At 36.7% G+C, this 23,160-nt stretch overlaps 1 protein-coding gene across 11 annotated transcripts in view; it reads left to right on the top strand.

Moving 5' to 3' along the window:
- The window catches only part of COL21A1 (collagen type XXI alpha 1 chain), a 240,963-nt gene that overhangs the window by 73,118 nt on the left and 144,685 nt on the right, over positions 1–23,160 (top strand). The gene's annotated exons all lie outside the window — the stretch shown is intronic.

Below are 23,160 nucleotides of genomic sequence, written 5' to 3'. Positions count from 1 at the left end.
GAGATCAACCCCGCGCCCAGGCTGCAGGCTGGGATGGCACGGTTTGTCTTGCAAAGTTACTGGGTGTTACTGACTCTTGGGAGGTTCGCTGGGGTGCTGGGTTTTTTTTTTTTTTTTTCTGCTTCGGGGTGTTTGGTCCCGAAAATAAACATGGTGCTGTGATGTACACCCCTGAGCCCATCGTCCCCTTGGAAGGGGCGGCGGCGTCCACACGTGGCGCGCCGGGAGCGTGGGCGAGCGCGCAGGGCAGTGGGCGGGCGTGCGGCCCAGAGGGTCCCTAGGATTGCGGCGCGGTGCCCGCGCTTGGGGAAACTTCACAAAACTTAGCGCTTGAGCAGCACCCCTAGGCTAATTAAATCAGAATTTGTAGGAGTGGGACGTGCACATTTAAAAACCACTCTTCTCAGGTGATTTCCGTGTGGAATGGTTTGGGAACCCGTGGGTTAGAGCAGTGGTTCTCAAAGTGTGGTCTCTGGTCAGGAGCATGAGCATCACCTGGGAACTTGTAGGGACAATCTGGAGCCCAGGCTGAAACTCTGGGAGGAAGGCTTGAGTTTTCATGAGCCCTCCAGGTGATGCTAGTGTTTACTCACCTTTGAGAAGTGTTGGGTTGGATCTCAGTTAAGGTAAAGGCAAGCACCTGCAAATTCCCCTTCACCGCGCGGAGGAGAAAAAGGAACACTTTTCAGAAAATCCTAGGTATGCATCAGTAGGGTTTGACACATATTAAAAACAACAACAACAACAAAAAAAAACCACACACACACTGGGAACTTTGGAGGATCTTGTAAAGAGTAGAGACTTAGCTATCATCTTGAGCAGTTATTACATAGTAGAATTTGCATACTTTAGGAGAGAATAGAAATTTTATTGTTTTAGAGCTGAAATGAAGCCAAAGAAGAAATGTACATAGGAGTCTTGTAGCTGTAATAACATGAATCTCTGGATCCCAGTGAGATGATTACAGATCATCCCTGTCATCAGTGTACATTACTAGGACCGCCCCCCCACTCCCTTTTAAGCAGTTGGAGGTTTAAGGGATTCATGCCAGTTCTCCATAGTGAAAGGGAATTCAGCATTGTAGGTCTCTGGATTACCCAAAGTGACTTCTTTTTTTCTTAGAGATTTGAGATTTCAAAATTTTGGCTAAAAAAAAAAAAAAAAAAAAAATGCCAGCTCTTTCTAAGTCATTAGTACAGAAATAGAATGACTTTGCAAACAGGCTTAAATGGGTTAGAAAATCTGATGTTGGATAAAAAGCTAGAATAGGCATGACTCCAGTCCCAGCACATGTGTGCTGTGGTGAACACAGTGGTAACCGTAGCAAGACTTTCTGTACAGAGAACATTAATTTTCCAAGCTGGTATTTTCTGTGCCAATTTGTGATTGTGGTATACAGAGTTATTAAGGGACAGGTACTAAGCTTATGTTTAGAGAATTGGGGAAAACACAGGTAGTGGTTAGGAATGGGAGCCTTTGTCTGAGGCTCAAGACTCAGGTTCAAAAGGTGCTCTTCTGCTTTCCTGTGCTCTGGGAGGGTTGTGTAACTTCTTTCAGCCTCACTTTTCCCATCTATAAAATGGGGACTGTAGTAGTACAACGCATCCTTCATAATTCTCACATTTTTGTCAGAGTTAAGTGAAATAATGTTTCCAATGTGTTTAAAGTAGTAAATTAAATATTTGTTAGTGTGAAATAGACATACACCACTCTCATACTAAGAACAAAAAAACCTAATCCCTAAACACCTTGAAATGAAAAATATGTTGGTTACATGGTCAGATTTTGTATTTAAATGCCAACCTAACCCTTAGTATCTACAGTTTTGCTTTTTACCAGAATGTGAACATATGAATATTTTCAAATTCTCTTCATAATTTTATTGCGTGTTTTATATGGAACCTTCTAGAATTTTATTTTTCAACTTGATTAGCTTCAAATCATCTAGGCTTTATTCACTCTCTGTGGTGAAGGATTTCATTCACTACCTGGTAGATTTTATAATCTATTAGCATTCACATTTAAATAGCCTAAAAATCTGGCTCTCCACAATATCTTTCCTTATCAAAGAAAATTCAGATGGTAAGAGAGCATCTAAAAGTGGCATGCTGTGGCAGCCAAGAGAACCACTTGAGAAGTACCAAGAATACTTGAGAAGTATTTCTTAGGTTCTTGAGAGTGAGCATAGAATGAAACCTTATCTAGTTACATGAAGGTTTGTTCAAGAGAATATAAGAGAAAGCAAAATGAGGACACAGAACAAGGACAGGCCTAAACTGGCAAAAAAGGGTAGGTGAGGTAATTTAAGAATCCTTTTTCTCCTTAACTGCAATAATTTCAAAATGCTTCAAACCACATACACAAAAAGCAATTCTTTGCACATTGTTGGACTGGAACTGATCTGAATGATCCTCTTAGGACCAAATAGTTCTGGTGAAAAAATATGGTATCAATTCCAAAAAGGATGCCAAATTATTCTGCACTTTGAAATTAGTCTTAATTATCCTTTGATTTTAGTGATAAGTTGAATATTAGATTTATAACTTATAGCATCTTTTTATAACTCATCTTGCATCTTTGAATTCGAGAGGTTATGCTAGCCTATTATTAATCTTCTGTTACTTCCTGGAGACTAAAGGTAATACAGGTTCCAGCATATAAGCATCTTAGTAACTCTTTCATTCAGGCAATCAGGTCTTTATTAGGATACTTTTGACATTACAATTGAATGTTAAATTGAATATAATTAAAATTTAATGTTATTAAATTATCATTACAATTTAATGGGTTTTCTGCTTAACTCACTAGGCATGAAATGAGTAGCTGTGGGGGTGAAAAGGAAAAATTAGAGATACATATCTTGATGGGAAAAATGAAGGCATGTGGAAGCAAACTCTCAGTAATCAAAGTATATGTTCTGGATAATTTATCTGAAGAGCTAAGAGAGTCCGCGATGTTGCAATTTGCAGTGAAAGGATGTGGCACCACTGCTTGCAGTGAGTGGTCAATTAGGAATGATCAATACTGCAATGCCCCACAGTGATTTTATGATTCTCCACTTGTACACATAAGGACCGGAGCAGAGATGGTGTTAGAGAAGCTAGCTTAATTGCACTTGATTTACATAACCTGGCTGATTTAGAAAGGTTTTGATGAGAGTTACCTGGCATTTACTTAGTTCATTTTGAGCGCCTATTTTGTTCCAATGTGGATGGTTTTACCATTAAGGCCAATCTTTGGAAGTCCTGTAAGTAAAACACATCAGTAGAAACGGATACATGTTTTTATTTTGTATTTATTGTCTTTGGATCATATTTCTTAGCATGCAATAGTAATTCTTTAGCTAGATTCATTATCATTCTTGTGAAAAACAAAGTAGAAATGTTTATTTGTGGCATTTAGTCCAGTCTCACGCCAAAACAGTCATGGAGACCAAGTTCCCTAACTTTCTTCTCCATCTTACGGTTGAGGACACTCTTCAGCCAGCCTGCCTAGCCTTGTATTTGACTCTGCCACTTATTAGTTGTTTGAACTTGGGCAAGTCGCATATGTTTTTTGTTTGTTTGCTCAGTAGTAAAATTGGAGTAACAGAACCTACCTCAGCAGGGTGGTTGTATGGAGTAAATTCGTTAACATCCACAAGGTTCTTTTAACAGTGCCTGACTCAGAGTAAATGCTTAATAAGAATTTGCTCTTATTTTACCTTGGACTTCATGGTTTAAGCTGAAGCTCTCTTTTCTGTTTTCACCTCTCAAAATTGAATCCTAAAAAAAAAAAAAGTAGGTTATGTTCATTTGATGGTTTAGATAGTTTTAGATAGTGAGAGAATTTGTATCAGAATAAGTGAAGTACTTCAAGTTTCTCAGAAAATAATACAACATTTTGAATAACTTTTCTAAAAGTTCCCAGATGCTGCTGCTGGCCAGAGATCACACTTTGAGAATCACTGCTTTAACCCACTGGTTGCCAAAGTTGACTGAACATCACTATCACCTGAGCACAGTTCTTTAGACTGTTAATACTCAAGCTGATGGAAAAATTAACCAGTTTGGTTAATTTGTTGTGAAAAGCAGTAAGGTAATCATGTCCTTTATAAAGAGAGGCCCTGTAACATTATACATTGGTATCTGTGGGATTCCCATGTATTCAGTGCTAAGGAATATTATGATTGATTTAGTATAAATGAGGAGACAGAAGCTCAGAGGCATCATTCTTGACTAAAGGCTTATGGAGAGCTAGTTGTAGCACTGGGTAACAAATCAGGGTTCCTGTGTTCTACTCAGTACATTTTTCTTTCAACTACTTTACCTTCTGAAAAATCAGATAATGTGACAGAGGAACATAATCCAAGATAGAGTGTTATTGGGATGCTACAGATCTACCCACTCAACCCAGTTTGCTTTCAGAGTTACCTGTTCAGAAGACTTCCTTAATGAAAAACCACTGAAAACAACATGCCCATCGTGCCAAAAAAATAAATTTATAGCTGTCAGTTGTAAAAGGGATATTTTTTTCTATTAGGTTTGTCTTTTATAAGGATTCAGTTTAGTTTTTTGCTTTGTTGTTTCTTTGGCATTTTGGTTTTTACTAATGAAAAAACTTAAAGAGATATCTTTGAAAATTTCAGGGAAACGTGGACAGTTTTTTCATGTCCAAGTTTAGTGACCTTCTGGGAAGCCTGCCAGTTGCTTGTGTTCTATTCAGTGTTTAGTTTTTATTTTGAGTTGTGTTGTTTTGATCTAGGTCAATTTAGCCATGATTGCAATGTTATGCTATTTGTTAACTATTTGTTTTTACAATTAATGATATCAAGAAGAAAAGAGAAACGCTCAACAAAATTTTCTTTTAACATTCAAAGGAAAAAGAAATCGCAGTGAAGTTTGAGATTTATAGAAATTTTGTTCTTTTAAAAATATTCTTTGGAAATTTAGTTTTAAAATGTTATAGGGACACTCAGAACATAGGTATTGCATGTTTATGGTTATTTTCAAATCCATAGGTGATTCAGTGGTTGAAACAACTTTTTGAAATACATATTTTCAAAAATTCTAAACCTTGCTATATATGTATTTTGCTGCTTTATTAGGGAGAGAGAATTTGTACCTCACAGAATGAGTCTAGGCCTGTGTTTTCCAATAGTACCCAGAATTAGGTAGAATATTAAAGATAAGACAAGAATATTCTTTGTAATGTTCATCCATTCATTAAATAGTGTTTAGTGCCTACCACGTGCTTGGCTGTCCTAGGGGGATTCAAAGAAGTTGCTAAATTCAGTTTAGTAAGTCTATTAATAGCCATTTGGCAGTTTTCTTTCCTTTTTCTTTTTTTAAATGGAAAACACCCTTCAATTTATTATGTGAAAATAACATTCTGTAAATATCTTTGTTAAAAAAATGTATAAGGCAAAAATTGTTCTGATTTAAATTTAGAAAAATCAACAAAGCCTGATATGTCACTTAGTTTCTTCTCCATCCATTTTTTAAAAAAGATTTTATTTATTTATTTATGAGAGAGAGAGAGGGGCAGAGACATAGGCAGAGGGAGAAGCAGGCTCCTTGCGGGAAGCCTGATGCGGGATCACAACCTGAGCCAAAGGCAGACGCTCAACCACTGAGCCACCCAGGTGCCCCTTCTCCATCCATTTTTGACTCTCATTTGACATACTACCATGGATCAGTTTTTAGAATGGGTTGAGCATGATTTGAAGGCATATCTTGGTGAGAAATGGAGAGTTTATCCCAGAGAGAAGCACTGTGGAGAAGGTAAATGCCCAAGATAGGCAACTCCACCACTTCCCTGGAGAAACTTTATTTGCTTTGGGCAGTCTGCCTTTTCATCATTTTACAGCTCCTTTTACACTTCTCTTCTTCGAATCACTTGTGAGCTAGCACCTCCAGACTAAGGTTTGAAATGAGAGAGAGAAATAAAAACTGTGGGGAGCAGGAATGACATGGTAACTGTCTTCACTAGAATGGGTTAAGTGGAGTTCTCACTTGGGTTCCTTTGGAATGAGGAGGGGGGTGGGAATGAAAAAAGAAGGGTTCATACTCTTGCCAGGAAGTGGAGGTACATGGAGCCTGATTCAAGCTCTGTATATATTTAGGGACAGCAAGCCACTAAAGTATGTGGTGTGACCAAGTAGGTACCTTCTGTCTACATGTCATTTCTGTATACCACTTTAATAGTAATAATAATATTTATATGTAATATACTTAATAAATAAATAGATGCTTTCATTGTTTCCAAGAAGGCTCTGAACCACGAAATGAGAAACTTGGATTCTAACCTCAGCTGCCACCAACTTACTGAAAACTAGTAGCTTTGAAAATCCTGCAGGAAGGGACAGCCAGGCAGGTGTGATTGGAAGGTCTTCTTTCATTTAGCTATTGTTTTTCTTTTCCTTGGTTGCAAGCACTGTTTGAAGCCATCATGGGACATGTAAAGAATTGCGGCCCAGAGCATCTATATACAGAGTTTAAGTCAATGTGGAGTAGAGTAGTTTAGGAAATTACCCTACTGAGAAATGTAGAACACACTCCTATTAACATGCTTTTTGAAAAGATAGATAATAGTGAGTGCAGAATAATGAAAGAACATCTTTTTATTTCAAGAAAATCGTACATATCTTTTCATGATGGCTAAACAAAATTTTCTCTGGCCTCCATGTGGGGAATTATATAAAAAATGATCATTGCTCTTTTCAATGCTTGAAAAAAAATTTCTGATTCTGAGTTATGGGTTTTGTGGGGGAAATGAGGTTTATATGAGTAATCAAATTATATTTTTGAGCTCTGAATTGCATGTTTCTTAAAATGTTAACAGTTGTCTTTGGTTTGTAGAATGATAGATATTTTCTTTCTGCTTTCCTTTTGTCTGTTTTTAAATATACATATATTACTTTTATAATGCAAAAATGAATGCCTAACTAGATGCTATGTAGATGGAAACATTTGAAATTATAATTTTGAATTCTCATACAAATGAGAGAAAATGATGTTATAGTGTGATTAATTTATGTTCTTGTAATTCATAAAGTACATATTGTGCCAGATGTGCTTTTAAATACTAGATACTAATTACAGATAGTAAAATACAGCTAAAGTGACACAAATATTTTTGTAAAAGCAGAAAATCAGTTTATTACTCCTTGTGAATGCCAAAAGAATATTCTGTACTCTTAAGACATTGAGGCCATGTAGGATAATAGCTCAGATCATGGGTGTTGTATAGCATGGGCTTGACACTTAGCACCTGTGTGAATTTGTGCATATTATTTAACTTTTTAAAAAATATTTTATTATTTATTCATGAGAGAGAGAGAGAGAGGCCGAGACACAGGCAGAGGGAGAAACAGGCTCCATGGAGGAAGCCCAACCTGGGACTCGATCCCGGGTCTCCAGGATCACACCCTGGGCTAAAGGCAGCGCTAAACCGCTGAGCCACCCAGGCTGCCCTTATTTAACTTTTTAAAGCTTAATTTGTCCATCTGTCAAGTGAGGACCATAGGACCAACTTCTTGTATGGTTAGGAAGGTTAATTGTAATAATTCAAATAAACATCTCAGCATAGTGCCTGGCAGATAAAAAGTGCTCAAATTTGTTATTATCATAAGTATAATATTCTACCTACTTTTAAGCTTTTTCACACTTGAGACTGGGATATCTATCTTTTGGAAAATGCATTACTACTTTATTTTTTAGATTTATTTTATGTAGAGGGAGAGAGAGAGTGCACATGTTTGAGCAGGGATGGGGCAGAGGGAGGAGCGAGAGAGTCTTAAGCAGACTCTGTGCTGAGTGTAGAACCCCATGTGGGGCATCATCTCAAAACCCTGAGATCATGACCTGAGCTGAAATCAAGAGTCAGATGCTTACCTGACCGAGTCACCCAGGTGCCCTGTGTTATTACTTTGGATGTGAATATCCTCTGTATATTGGGTCTTGAAGAGGCATATCCAGAATTTTGCCATTGTCTACGTTGGGCTGAAGGAGAGGAAAGTATGGACGTAGGGGATGGTGTCTCCTGAAGCTGACAGTACACTAGGTGGCAGTAACAGTGGCCTTTGCAAGGAATACTTATGTTGATCTGGAGTCTGCAAGACTGTCATCCTTTGCCATTTGGCACAGTCCCAGAAGGTCACTGTGGTGGTTTGTTGGGACTGAAGGTATCTTCAAGTCTTGTTTGCAACTACAGGTGGTATGTCACCAGTTCCTGGATTTAGCAATTGCAGAGATCTCTTTGGTCAGGGACACAGATAGCCCATTATCACAGCCTTGTGAAAATTAGAAGATAGCCATGTCAATAGGCAGATGCAGTCTGGGGTTTCAGTATTCATTTGCTTTGTCAGCTAGGTTTCCTTGTGCTGTTGCAGCCCAGACTTTGGTGCATTTGTATAGGATATGCATTTGTCTATCCATTCAGCAAATATTTTTTTCATTCTTTGTAATTTAAACTAGATCCTGGCGATGCAACGATAAATAAGATATGAGCCCTGTCCTCAAGGACTCATAATCTCTTAGCAAACTTCTGCATGGATGCTCTGGATGTCAGGGTTAGTTGTCATACCACAAAGCTCCTAAGATGGTTTTACGCTGCTTATGGTAGGATGCTTTAAAGAGGTTGTTGTTTGTAATCATGTTAATTGCCCCACATTCACTATCTGAGAGTTTATTATTAGCATCTGTGGTTGGATCTGTTTTCTCAAAACTGGTAATTTCCACTTATATAATGTACATAAGTAAGTTTCTACAGAGTATTCAGATTTAGTACATAGTCTATCAAATAAAAGACTAAACCAAACAAAAAAACCCATATAAATTGAATTCAACTGACTGAGGCTTGACAGAGGGAAAATTTGGAGGCACTGAAATCAGAATCTATTACTTTTAGACTACACATGTCAGACCCTGGTAAAAAATGTGAATGTTTTTGATCTCTGATTCATTCTAAATTAAATGAATGGCCAATTACCGATATAGGATAGTTAGAGCCATTCGTGCATCTGTTTTTCCTTAACTATGCCTCTAAATATTTTTAATTTCTAGATGGGTAGTGTAATTTCACATTGGACAATTTTTGGCCAGGCTTATTACATTATTAAATGCTAAGTTTGAGTAATGCAATGAGTTTGTGCATTTTAAATGTTTCTACATCATCTTGAATATGGCTGCCAAGTTGAATTTGAAATTTCCCTTTTAGTAACCTGCCATCTTTTTGAATTTTAAGCCTAAAGCAGCATAAGTAAGCCTAGAGAAGCAATAATAATTTCACATTTTCAAACTTGAATACTAATTTAAATTTAAAAATAAGTGTATCTGTTCTACTTTATCCTCTCTTCTGGTTTATTCCTCAAAGATGAGCATATATCATAAAGTGAGCTGCAGAAGAAATTTTTTCCTATTCCTTTCTTTCATTGTCTTATTATTGCTAATCCTTAGACAAGGCTAGTCTATTTCACCCAAACCAGTATCCTCAAGGAATCCACTTATACAGAGCTACAGTATTTCAAAGCTGCAGTAAAGAGGACATGTATGCAGCCTCGCTTTTCTAGAGAAGTAAGACTTTTCTAATCTTTATTACTTTACAGAATTTCCTATTTTGACTTTTTTTCTTCAAAATTTTCTCCTGAGATTTCGCGTTTTCTCAGAGCCATCTATTGATATATTCTAAGGTAAAAGGGGAAAGGATGAAGGCATATTTTATTATCTTCAAAATCTGCAAAAATGTGTTTCAGTCTAACATTCTCTGTAGGGAGTTGGGAAGTTTTAGATGGAAAAAATGCAGGAATTTTGGTATATCAAGCAGAATGTGGGATATAGAAACTCTCAAGGAAGGCATTGCTTTGTATTTTATTATATTTACAACAAGGAGATGTTGGTGATTATAAAAACATTGACTATGTGCTATATGAAAAAAACAAAAATGAGAAATGGAGTTAGCAAGTTTAATTTCAGTACCTACCAAGATGCTTGATAGATTAATGTTGGTCATGACCCCAGGTTGTTTATGATACTGTTGAGAGATGAACTATTTTAAATATTATTTTAAAAAGACAAAATAAGACTGTCATGGAGCTCTAAATGGTCTAATACTGAAAGTAGGCACTGTGGAAGGTGTGGTCTGTTTTTGTCATGATGTGCTTTGTAGAGAAGGTGGAGCTTAATCCTGCTTCTTGAAGCATGATTCAGTTTGGACAAATGATTGGTTTAGACACACACTCTAGTCAACATAAATCATAGGGCTGGAAATTATATTAGAAATAGTTGCTTACAGTATAAATATTGTTGGTATCAATAATGCTTATCCCTATAGCATACTGTCCTATTCCAGACACCTCCTGTGTTGGGAACCTTTCAGTTTGAGGGACATGCCCATTTATTAAAAGCTTTTTAAAATTAAAACTTCCTTCCTGGAGTTTTGTACTCTGGGAGTGACAGGGAGAAGTTTAATTTCTCTTCCACGTGGCAGTCTTGCCAGTATTTGAAGACAAGTGGAACATCATATTCTAAAACTTCTTTTTTTGCAGTGGTTTCCAGTTACATCTCCAGTCTGATAACCTTCTCTAGACCCACTGAGGTTCGATTCTTTCTGATCATTGGTTGCTGAATAGAGAGGGTGTAGCCCAAGAGTGAACTAATTGTTGGCAGCCAGTTTACAATAATGACTTCAGTTTACCATTAGCTAAGACCTTTTAGTCTGTTCAGACCAGCTGTGAAGCCAACAGATTTGTATTGAGCATTCTACAACCAGATTTTGGCTCTGAGGACATTTGTGTGTTTCTTTTTTCTTTTTTTTTTTTTTTAAGATTTTATTTATTTATTCATGAGAGACACAGAGAGAGAGAGAGGGAGAGAGGCAGAGACACAGGCAGATGGAGAAGCAGGCTCCATGCAGGGAGCCTGACGTGGGACTCGATCCCAGGTCTCCAGGATCACAACCTGGGCTGAAGGTGGTGCTAAACCGCTGAGCCATCGGGGCAGCCCCATTTGTGCGTTTCTTTTGAATTTTGGCTTGTGGCAATTGGCCCATAATTTATCCAGGTGATCTTTTAATAAAGTCTTTCATTCAGTTAGAGATCATTCTTAGCTTTGCTTTGTGTGGAGTTATAATTTGCAGGTCATCATTGCCCTTATGCAAATTATAAGTAACCAATTAACTGGACAGGGCAAGTGGCAGAAATCTAAGAAACCATCACTAGACCCTTCCTACTATGTTGGCCTCAGTTGTTACGCTCTATTGGGGAGCCATTTAGTTTTATATTAAGGTGACATTTTGTCTGTTCTCATTTGAAGTCTCTTGAGCAGAGTATTCATCTGATGTCACCTTAATACTCCATCAGAGAAGTCCAGGTCATTTTGACATGATTTGTCCTTGGTACTTAACAAGTGTTTTAGGTAGGTTTCATGTAAGCAGCATACAGGTGGACTGAAAAAAAAATTACACGCTGGGGCACCTGGGTGGCTCAGTCAGTTGAGTATGAGACTCTTGGTTTCTTCTCAGGTCATGGTCTTGGGGTCATGGGATCAAGCCCCACTTCAGGCTCTCCACTCAGCTTGGAGTCTGCTTGAGATTCCCTCTCTCTCTGCACCTCCCGCTGCTTGCACACACACATTCTAAATAAATAAATAAATAATAAATAATCTTCATTTTGAAATTTGCAATTTCTGAATTCTAAATACCAAATTTAACCCATTAAACTTTATTATGATTGCTAATATATTTGGACTCTTTGCATTTTACTTTGTTTTTACCATGCTTTCTTGTTCATTATTAATATTCATTTTTCTATTTGTTTGGTATTAAGTTTGTTTCCTTTTTTCCTCCCACCAGTTATCCCTGGAAATTATATTCCTGTTTACATAATAATAATCATCATATTTCTATATATAAATTAAAAACCTAGTTTCCTACTAATAGCTAGAGTTGGTATCTATTACCCTTCCCAAGATAATTTGTCCTATTTACATGAATTTCGTTACCCTTACCACCCTTCATCTCTCACTCCCCATCAGCTACCAGTTTGAGAGCTTCTATTTTCTTTTTCTTTTTTTTTTTTTTTAGAGATTTATTTATTTATGATAGAGAGAGAGAGAGGCAGAGACACAGGAGGAGGGAGAAGCAGGCCCATGCCGGGAGCCTGAGGTGGAACTCGATCCCAGGACTCCAGGATCATGCCCTGGGCCAAAGGCAGACGCTAGACCGCTGAGCCACCCAGGGATCCCCGAGAGCTTCTATTTTCTTTCTAGAATGTTATTTTTTTGCAGCAACAATTTTATTTTATTTTTTTAAAGATTTTATTTACTTATTCATGAGAGACCCAGAGAGAGAGGCAGAGACACAGGCAGAGAGAGAAGCAGGCTCCATGCAGGGAGCCTGATGTGGGACTCCATCCTGGGTCTCCAGGATCACACTGTGGGCTGAAGGTGGCACTAAACCACGGAGCCACCCAGGCTACCCTCCAGTAACAATTTTAGACAAAAGCTTATGTTGGAGGAATGTTAGGGATAGGTGGAAGATTTTGTTAATTAAAAAAAACTCTATGCCACAACTAGCTCTTAGTTTTGTTAATCTTACAGTAATTCTTTTTGGACGGAGTAAATTGGTATCCTTTCTATTTTATCTTTCTCCCTACCCCCATGAAATACTTAGGATTTTTAAATTATCCTTTTAATTATGATTTTTTGCCAATATGTGTCTAAAAGAGGTCTTTCTTTCCCCCCACATTCAAGCAGTTTGTAACGTATGAGACATTTTCAGTCTAAAGATTAAGATCTTTATTAAGGGGCAGCCCCTGTAGCTCAGAGGTTTAGCGCCACCTTAAGCCCAGGGTGTGATCCTGGAGACCTGGGATCAAGTCCCATGTCAGGCTCCCTGCATGGAGCCTGTTTCTCCCTCTGTGTCTCTGCCCCCCCCCACCCCCCCAATGTCTCTCATGAATGAATAAATAAATAAATAAATAAATAAATATCTTAAAAAAATCTTTATTAAGGTCTGAAAGCTTTTCTTCCATTATTTCTTCATATGTCTTAAGTTGTTTTCCTTTTGAAATTTAAAAAAATATTTTGTAAAGTAGGTGTCCTTTTGCATTGTAATCTGGTAGAACTCTTCAACCTGATTTTCCATCTCACTACTTCCCTCTTCAATTATTTTCACATATTTCTCAATATGTTAATATACATATTCAAATATTCTCACATATATCTCTGAATATATTAAGTACATTTAAGCTTGATATCTTTTTACTGTATTAACTCTGTTTCTATGGATGTTACTTATTTGCTATTTTTGTCTTCCTCCATGATGATAGTTGTTATTGAATATTCACACCTTTTTTGCAATTTCATGCTTACTGCCAAATGGATTTTTTTTTCCTGTTTCCCATAACTTGCCCATTATGATTATGGAGTTGGGCAATGTACTAATGTCTTCTGGACATGGATATTTCCTGTTTCTCTTGGGTTTTACCAGTGGCAAACCTGCCTGAAACCTGCTTTGCCAATCCAGTCTAAGAGCCCATACTCATGGCTTCCTGTAGATGCAAACGGAAAAGAGTTGCATTATGTCCAAGAGGCCATTTGTTCTTCCTTATTTGTGTAGACCACTTCTGACTTTACCACTGTCTGAGAGCTTTTCCTACTCATGCTCTGAGAATACTTTTTCGTCTAGCTCTGAGCATTATGGTTTATCTGACCTTCCCAGAAATAGAGGGCATGGAGTTTTGAAGGCATCATGTTGAGTGTTAATCTGACAATATTCTAAAACACCTGTAATTGTTGAAAGGAGCAGAAGTCATTTTGGTGCTTGCTTTATTCTGCTATGAAATGAACATTTTGGACCAAGCCATAATTGTTCCTTTGGGTCACTGGGTAATATGGCTTTAGGGATCTTGTTTGCAATTTCTTCTGTGCAGCGTTTGGATGATGTAGGAAAATAAGAGCATCTCCTTTTGGATAAAGTCTGACATATTGTAATTCTGAGACTACAGTTGGCACTTGCTAGAGAGATGTCAGTTTTCCAGCATGAACTAAGTCCAGTGCAGCTGTTTCTGCTTTAGACCATTGAATTTGAAAATCTGTATAAAAGAATGGAATCAATGAATTTTGGAGTGAGCAGTGAGTTATGAGAGTTTCCTACCTCATGAATTTCTTGCATTGTAGATGGCAAATTTGGTAATAATAATACAATCTTGAGTTTGTGTATTGTGATTCTTTTGGGGGCTCTTTTCTGTAAGAATTTTTATAAATATTTAATGACATTGTCACCTCCTATAATTAATTCTCTTTTTCACACTAGTCTTATATAGCAGGGATTTAAAAATAATGTTTTAAACAAAGCATGCTGTTCTCATTTGCCAAGGTATGAACCAAAATATTTATAAACTGAAATGTTTTCTAGTTCTCGAGTTGATTTTTTTCCCTAGGAAAGTTTCATTATTTACTCAGTTTGAAGTATATTATTGCCAATTTCCAGAATGCCAGGCATTGTTTTATTCAAGTAGAAGAATAAAACACATTCCAGTGCCCAACTGTATATTTCCCCCAACTCTCCACCATTTAAGAATATCCATGCTAGTTATTTCTGGCCATCCAGTTGGCAGATAATCCAGATTTGACTGATATTTTTTTTTGCTGACTGTGTGTGTGTGTGTGTGTGTGTGTGTGTGTGTGTTGAGGAGAATAATGTAAAATAGTTTAATAAATTCCACATTTTAGGACTCAAAACCATACCATCAGCATTTAGTTAGTTTTATATAGTGCTTTTCATTTGTTTAAAAGGAGGAAGATTTTTAAAAAAAATTTATTTATTCATGAGAGACAGAGAAGGGGGGGGGGGGCAGAGACACAGGTGGAGAGAGAAGCAGGCTCCATGCAAGGAGCCCGATGTGGGACTTGTCCTGGATCCCAGGATCACGCCTTGAGCTGAAGGTAGACGCTCCACCACTGAGCCACCCAGGCATCCCAAGGAGGAAGATTTTGAAGGAATTGTTATTGTCTGATAGCAATAAAAAGAGAAACTCCCATGAAAAGAGAATGACCAAAATGGTACTGTGCATATCTTTGGAGCTCTTTGAATGTGACAGAAATGTTATAGGTGTGATAATTTTGTTCACAAGATGTTGATTTATAGAAAATCCATAATAGTAGATCCAGAATAATGAAAAGAAATGATCTTTTTTTTGGTTTGTTTAGAGAAGCTAATTGTTAACATTGTATTTAATGGAATAAATAATCAGGTAAATTATTTAAGAAAATGGAACTGCAGCAAATTTGAAATCGAAGAAATCCTCCAACTCCTCTCCTCACCCCTTGTTTGTTTTAGAGGAGATACTGAAATTCTTGTTTTCTTTTTCCGATTCTTGCAGTGTCTTAGAGGTCTTGTTGGAATACACATGGTCCAGCTGCCAGTACAGTCCTCTTTTCCCCATACCTAGCTGAATAAGACCAGGAAGGAACAGAATATTGTGATTCATCACTTTTAAACTAATTACTGTTACTAAACTGAATATGATGCTTCCTTAATTCACAAATGCAGGATGTTCATCATTTTTCCATACCAGAACTTCCTTTTATATGCTAAAAAATTGCACACTAGTTTATTTTTGAGGACAGTCTTTTCATTTTCCATTCTTTTAAATGCACTTAGTCATGTTTTATTTGGTACTCTTGAATGTCAGGATGGTAGATCGTATTAGTTCACATTGACTCCTTTTTTCCTCAGGAAATCTCTCTGGCATATCTAGTAAGTGGCAGTGGAGCCATCTGGGAGGTAAAAGAAGATTGTACCACATGAGGCATTGTGTTATTCTTGGCAGTTTAATAAGTATTTTCCCTGTATAAACAAAGGCTGGCTTTTGAAATCACAGTGCTATGAAGGGTAGATAGGAAAAAGTATGGGAGGGTATTTGGGGGAAAGGTTGAAAATACTGAAAATGGTTGAAACTCTTGGATTTAAGTAAGCACTTATAAACATTTCACATGGATGACAGAAAGAGAACAATTCATTTTGCAAATGAGAACTATGAAATTAAATTGGTAAACATTGCACTTTACCCATAAAAATATAGAGATATAGAGTGTGCATGCATATTTTGAATTTGTGTTTTCTAGTTGAAGATAAAAAAGTGGGATATTGAAAATTGGGAGTATTAAATCTGACAAGAGTTAGATACAATAGGTATTTTGTAGTTTTGAAATGTGCATTCTTATAAGTAGACCTGATAAAATCATTCATGACAATGTTTTATAAGTTAATAGCAATACCAAGTAAAAACATTTTTATTACCATTCATCTTGGTCAAGGATGCCATGCGATATAAATTGATATAAAAATTGTGTGTATTCCTAACCAATAAAGTGAGGATCTGTATAGTTAACGGAAATGTTTTGAAGCTTGAAATTTTTTATTTTAGAAGAAATAAAAAAATAATGAAACTAATACTCAGAAGGTGCTAGCAATATGTTACTCTATGATAATTCCTGATTGATTTATTACTGAGGGAACATTATTAGACTCCTGATTGATTTATTACTGAGGGAACATTATTAGACTTAGTTCTTTGAGACCAATGCCATGGTGGAAGAACAGATTTTCCTAGTCTTTCACTCAGCATGGAAATTATTATGTTTATCTCTATCTGGCTGAGTTGGGGGCACCCACAGAATGATGATTTTCAATATTTTTTTTTCACAAAACCAACAGGAAGATACTTTATATTGTGGCACATCTGTATTTATTTGAGGTGTATAAAATATTGTTTCATGGTCAATACCCTTTCTACACACATTATATTCTGACATTTCTCCATAAATTCCATTCTATTAAATGTATTTATTTATTTATTTATTTATTATAGTCACACACACACACACACACACACACACACACACAGAGAGACATAGGCAGAGGGAGAAGCAGGCTCCATGCACCGGGAGCCCAACGTGGGATTGGATTCCGGGTCTCCAGGATCGCACCCTGGGCCAAAGGCAGGCGCTAAACTGCTGCGCCACCCAGGGACCCCAAATTCCATTCTATTAAAAAACACTACTCATGACTACTAAATTGATTTCACAATCTACTTGGGGGGGGTGTCATGATTTGCAGTTTTGAACAACACTACTCTAAAAATCGCTCCACAATTTTTTCTGGGTGGGGGGGCTGATGAATTTATGATTATATGTGATCATTATTAGCTCTGTTTGCCATACGTATTTCAAGTGCATGGTAGGTTTATATCTCCTGACCCCATGTTCATTCTGGCAAATGAGTTCTGTGGAATGACATGTGTTTCTGGACTGGACATATAATTGCTGGTTTGAGACATTCTAGGGCTCTTTACCTCTGCCATGGCAAGTGACCATGTTGCTCAGAATAGATCCTAAAATGAGGAATGTGGAGCAGAGCCCCGAGCCAGCCCATATGTCATAGGACATATATGTTGAGCAAAAAATAAACCTTCATTGTTACAAGGCATTACAGTGTTTTGGAAATATTTGCTATTTAACATAGCCTAACCTCTCCTGCTTGGTAGAGGGTAATTATGTGTCTGCTGGTGGTGGCAGAGAGCCTCTTTTAAAAAATATTAGCTTTAGCTAGAAACACTACAAGTTAAAAGTGAGTTGTTTCTGATTTTAAAACATATGTTCTTTTTAGAAAAATTGGGAAAACAATGAAAAAATCACATATTTGTAATGCCACTATCTGGAGGTATCAATTTTTGACATTTCTATGTAAAAAGTAGTTTTATACAGCTTACTATATATAGTTTTATATTTTGCTTTTTCTCTTTTTTATGTCATTCAAAATTCTTGGAACAAATGAATTTCATGCCTCTGTCATGCTCTGTCATACAGATGAGCCAATATTTTTTAAATTACTCTTGCACTGTTACATGTTTAAGTTTTGTTCAACACAAAGAGTTTTAATGGACAAAGATCTCAGCCCTTTGCACTTATAAGCAAATAGTAAGCTAGAGTGGGTCCATATCCATTCACTCTGCTTAGCATCAGTTGTATCTCTTTTTTTTTTTTTAAGATTTTATTTATTTATGAGAGAGACACACACAGAGGCAGAGACATAGGCAGAGGGATAAGCTGGCTCCCTGCAAGGAGCCCGATGCAGGACTTGATCCCCAACTCTGGGATCATGCCCTGAGCAAAAGGCAGTCGCTCAACCGCTGAGCCACCCAGGCGTCCCTAGCATTAGTTGTATCTTCTATTACTACACTCCTGAGACATGGTGAGTTCATGTACTCAGCTGCCAAGTTAACAATTCCATATGTACATACCATGTATGAAGCTTATACTTAATTTTTTTTTAACAAACTAAGAAGTTTTAAATTTTCTCTCCTATATCCCTCCAGCAAACAAATTTGGTTTTCCTCTTGAGTTCTTTCAGGAAAGAACATTGCAATCTACTAGATGCATAAACTAGAGACTGGGGTCATTCTAATTTCTCCTCTCCACACTGATATAATCAATCAAACTTGGACTGTTTTTATGCCTGGATATCTCTCACCTCTATTCTCTCTCCTTCTATTGTGCATTAGGCCCTTACTGCCACTCTGTGGCCCTTCTGATTTCCAATGCATAATCCTCCCTTTTGCTGCCATAGTGAGCTTTCTAAAATGTGAACCGGAATATGTCACTTCCTGCTTAAAATCCCTTGGGAATCCTAGAATGAGCTTAACAGACAAAATTGATCCTTCTTTACTTGATATAAAAGGCCCTTTACGATTTGTTTCCTGAATACCCTCGCCATCATGGTCATTTATTCCCTCTCCTACTGCTATGGACTGAATTGTGTCTTAAGGGTGGACCTGATATGATAGGACTAGTGTTCTTATAAGAAGAGACACCAGAGAACTCACCCCCCCCCCCCCAAAGAAGAGGCCTAGTGAAGATATAGCCAGCAAGATGGTGCCCACCTATAGAACAAGATCTCACCAGAATCTGAAAGTCTAAACAACCAAACTTCATGTATTCTTTTTATCAAAACCAGCTGTCAAGATAGGATTTGAAATTCATTTACACTGAAGTATAAATAACTAATAACAGTTTGTGTCTCCCTAGGGAATTTCCCTTTTAAGAGGGATGGAATTCTTAATCTAAAGAAAAGTTTTGGTGGGGATTTCAGGTTTAACAAGCATATGGGATTGGTTTTAGTTGGAGGGGGTGGTGGTGGAGAGGGTGCAGGGCTTAAAAAGTTTTCTCTGCTTAAATTCGAATCCATAGGCTTTGCTTAAACAAGAGACCAGACCTGTTACCTGCTGGTTCACAGAATGAATTGGCATGCCAGATTACATAGCAAATTCATTTTTGTTTCTATTGCACAGCATAGATCATACAAACTTCACATCTGGTAAGCCTTTGCACATAAAATGTGCATCTGCCAAGGATTGTGGTTTCCTAGTGCATCTGAGTGACTCTGAGTCAAGGTCACAAACCAGCACTGCAGAGTTTTGGTGGTCTGGAACTGCATTCTTCTTTTAATTATTGAGAAAGAGTTACTCTCTCAGTTTCTTTGAAGACCCTCCATGTCACTATTAAAAGCTTGGAAAAGCACTTGGGTGATTCTAAGTCCATTCAACTGTTGGTGGGCTCCCCCTACAGAAGTCATCCCACAGGGTTGAGAATCTTGTGTACTTAAAAAAAAGAAATCTCTACACAAAGCATTCCCCATTTTTTCTCAGTGACCTATTTTCATGCCTGATAAGTCTCATCAAAAGTTTCATTCTCAAACTAATTTAAATCTTGCCTAATTTAGTTTTGCCACCTTGTTCTGTTCTTTGTGGAAGTGAAGAACATCTGATTTTCATATAAACTGCAATAATGCAGTTACTAAGCATATATTGTCCCATAAAAGCAAAGCAAACCAAAGAACACCATCACAAAAACCATTCAAGTTAAATTAAGTTAGGAAAATGGGGTTTCCTGAATATAATGTGACTCAAACCAGACCAGCTAGTTAGCAAGTTTGCTAGTTAGACAGAAAATCTGACATTTTGGTGTATTTATTTGGTCAACATCCTGAATTAATTCTGTTTTGAAAAGCTTGAAAATATTAATATAATTGAAAAACTATATAAGGGGGAATTTGGTAAAAAGTTACCTTTTACTATTTCCTAGAAAGAAATATTAAATTCCTGTTATTCTAACTGAGGAAATCAAAGTGACTTATCTTGGCACATTCTTGACTATAAAAGCTACTAGGTTAGGGTATCCCCTATGCCTGATAGTTTCATGAATGAATTAACCATTGGTAACATTTCTGATGGAGGGTTTGAAAGGTAAAATTCAAGACCTATGATTCTTTAAACAATTCCATTTAGTATTTGTATTCTATAAGCAGTTCTGTTTGGTATTTGTGCTTTGTTGATTCTTGGGAAAACTCTTTAAAATAAGCTGAAAAAAGATCACAAAATAGGCATAATACTTAATATAACTTCTAGAAATATGTTTTAGAGATTTAAAATGAAAGAAGATAAAATCCTCTATTAATGATTAAATTGAAAAAGTAGAGATCATAATATATTTAGAAACTTCAAAATTTTGCCTGTGATTCATTATCAGTGACACATCCTTGCCATTTGAAGTCCTTTTTGCTCTTTCTCTCTCTCTCTCTCTCTCTTTTTTTTTTTTTTTTGAGTCCTTTTCTTTGAAATGATCTTTTTGTGTCAAGGGTCAAGGTCCTGACCAGATTCTTTTATGATATAGTTTCTTTTTATTGCATCTCTAAAAACGCCACTTCCTTTGGCCAAGAACAAGCTGAAAATTCACTCAAGTGGCAACTTCTAGGCAGCCAAATGCCAGGTTACTGCAGTCAGGGTAGATTTTGGTTGCTGTCATTGCACCAATTATTGTAGCTTCCCTCTTACTTGAGCAGAGAACTTAGCTACTTAAAATGTTCAAGGTTCCTTACTATGAAACAGTGGCAACCACTAAGTAAAGCTCTGTAAAGTGTTTTAGAAGTGTTGAGTCATTGCCTCACTCAGTAGCAGGTGTTCTGAACCAATGATGATCAGTTGGTCTAGTGCTTAGTTTTGCCAGGAGCTCAAGGTCTCAAAATTTAAAGATTTAAAGAAATGGCCACTTTATACAAAGGAAGTTGTTTGCTTTAATAGAAGCCTTTTTGTAACTTGCATAATGTTAAAGGAAAATGGAATATTTTAAGGGTTTTATGGGGGGAAATTTAAATTGTGGCTTTGAAGGAGTCAGTGGTGTTTAGACTAATTTAGTGGTTAGAGTGACTTTATTTTTAGAATTTTAGAAAAGGGAAATCTCTTCCTGTTTTTTTTCCTGGAGGGTTGGAATTTTGTCTTTCTTTCCCTGCTTATTAAGTGTGTTTTTATGTTGCAATTTACTTTGCATGGGTATCTTACTCAAGAGCCTCGCTGTTCTTCATCATCATCAGTTTTGAGAAAGGCAGGAAAAGTGGTTAGTATGATTTGGTTCACTGGTTGTGATAGTTAAAGCAGTACTTTTGGTTAAATACATTTATATAATGGAGTAACATAAAATGGGATACTCTCCAACCATAATATTTCAGCCTGGCTGTCCAAATGAAATCTGTCATTATTTTCATCAAATGGCTCATATTGATGTGTTTTTTCCAGTCGGGATAAAATGTCAGGAAAACAAGAGCCCTGTAGTGTCATTGTTTTTGTATTCCGATTTGGTCAAATCTGTTGATTCTTGGAAACAATACTATTTTTTTGATATATAAATATGATTTTTTTGTTTATGTCCACCATGTCCCAAAGAGGTTGGGACTTGTTAAGAAACAGTCATCTATTAAAATGAGGTATAGGTATCAGAATGGGAAATATTAAAATAATCAGTATTAATTGTGTCTAACACAGAAGAGTATAGACTGCAATATACACTTTTGCTGAAGAAAATTTTAAATCTACATACTAAATTATGGAGTACAGTTAAACATCGTGATTTGGCCTCTTCATTCAACATTTACAATTATTGTGCATCTACTATGTTTATGTCAAGAACTGTGAAGGGCCTGACATTTTACTGTAATTACAGTCTTAATTTAGTTGGCCACAGTTTTAAGTTGACAGAGAGGAGACTCTTGGTTCAGATAAAGGACTTTATTACTTACAGCAGACAGCACGGGCTTCATATCTTCATTGGTTCGTCTTGCCCCTCAAGTCCCACAAGAGCAGGGTGGAGGGGACTCAGGTGGTTACTAGCAGGCACAGTGGTTTATGTCACAGCAGAGGAATTCTGAGCTTAAGAAATCCCTGTTATAAAAAGGGTTCTAGCAAAATTGTCCAACATTTGTACTGGAGGGGAAATAATTCTTATTATACTAGACAGGAAACCAATTCTGGCCTCATCCCAGGATGGAGACACTATCACTCTCTCTCCCAAGGCTGTTTGGGATCTCTCTCACCATCCTTGGAAATAGTCCGTAACAAAAGATAATTCAAGAGGTGCAGAAATACCATGCAGAATTGTCTTCCAGCACTTTAAAATGGAAAAAATCAATTAAAATGCAAAATTTTAATATTTTTTTGCGTATCAGTTAATTTAGTTCTTATCGGGTGGAAATGTTTTTGGTGATTGTTAAGAGGACCTATAGTGTATTTTGATACTCTGGCAATAGCTAATGATACCACATTCCTGACCATCTTTGATTTAAGGGTAGTTTACCATGAATGCATTGTGCAAATATAGTTTTATACCGATTAGAATTTGTATATAGTTTTTGAACTTAGAATTATTCCTTCACAGTGAAAGACCAATGTAATAACTTATCAGAAACCATTTATTTACTACTGGTCTCCAGGAAATTTTAGTGTATTTTTTCACCATATATGGAAAATGACATAAACCTAGTAGCTACATTTTTAGAAGAATTTCATATATTTTTTATTTTTAAAATTTCATGACTTAGTTATCTGGAAAAGCAAATAAATTAGTGCTTCTGCAAGGCATGTTATGGAATGAAAAATACTGCTTAGGCATCCAAATGAAGCATGACTAGAAATGTGAGATAAGAGAGTACAGACCTTTTCCTTCATAGTACCTTCCTGAAGGACACTTTTACTATTCAGTGAAAATGAAAAGATAAAATCTAGACAATAATTAAACAAAGAATATAGGGAAAAACATATTCCTGTACTCTATTTGACTGATACTACTGTCA

This window comes from Canis lupus, chromosome 12, assembly GCF_011100685.1.
Source record: "Canis lupus familiaris isolate Mischka breed German Shepherd chromosome 12, alternate assembly UU_Cfam_GSD_1.0, whole genome shotgun sequence".
NCBI classification, from domain to species: domain Eukaryota; kingdom Metazoa; phylum Chordata; class Mammalia; order Carnivora; family Canidae; genus Canis; species Canis lupus.
Note: the sequence above shows the minus strand (reverse complement) of the source record. Positions and strands in the feature narration are given on the sequence as shown.